This window comes from Austrofundulus limnaeus, unplaced genomic scaffold (genome assembly GCF_001266775.1).
Source record: "Austrofundulus limnaeus strain Quisiro unplaced genomic scaffold, Austrofundulus_limnaeus-1.0 Scaffold3700, whole genome shotgun sequence".
Lineage (NCBI taxonomy): Eukaryota > Metazoa > Chordata > Actinopteri > Cyprinodontiformes > Rivulidae > Austrofundulus > Austrofundulus limnaeus.
Genome location: NW_013956102.1, coordinates 4,723 through 5,124, shown reverse-complemented (window position 1 = coordinate 5,124; position 402 = coordinate 4,723).

Below are 402 nucleotides of genomic sequence, written 5' to 3'. Positions count from 1 at the left end.
GGTGACACGGCTTTAATGGTGCGAACGATTCAAAGTACTTTCGACAGTGACCTGATTTCAAAGAGAGTTTTGTGAGGATTAATACAGGTATCTGGGGAAAAATTACCCTCAGATTATCTATTAACACCTTAAAAAAACTAACAAAAAAACTTACCAGGTTTTTGCATGATTGAGTTTGAAGGCACAAATAAACAACATGTCAAAAGCAGAACAACTTTATTAAAACACTTGGTCTTCATGTTCATTTATCACAGTCAGAAATGAGCTCCTGAAGTCCTGTTTGGAATAAATACCCTGGAACACCGAGGATGCAGGGTCCTTGTGTCTGCAGAGTTATGTTACAAAAATATCTGTTGTTGCTGCGGCTCTTTTATTTATCATATTTTAGAAACTTCTTTGGAC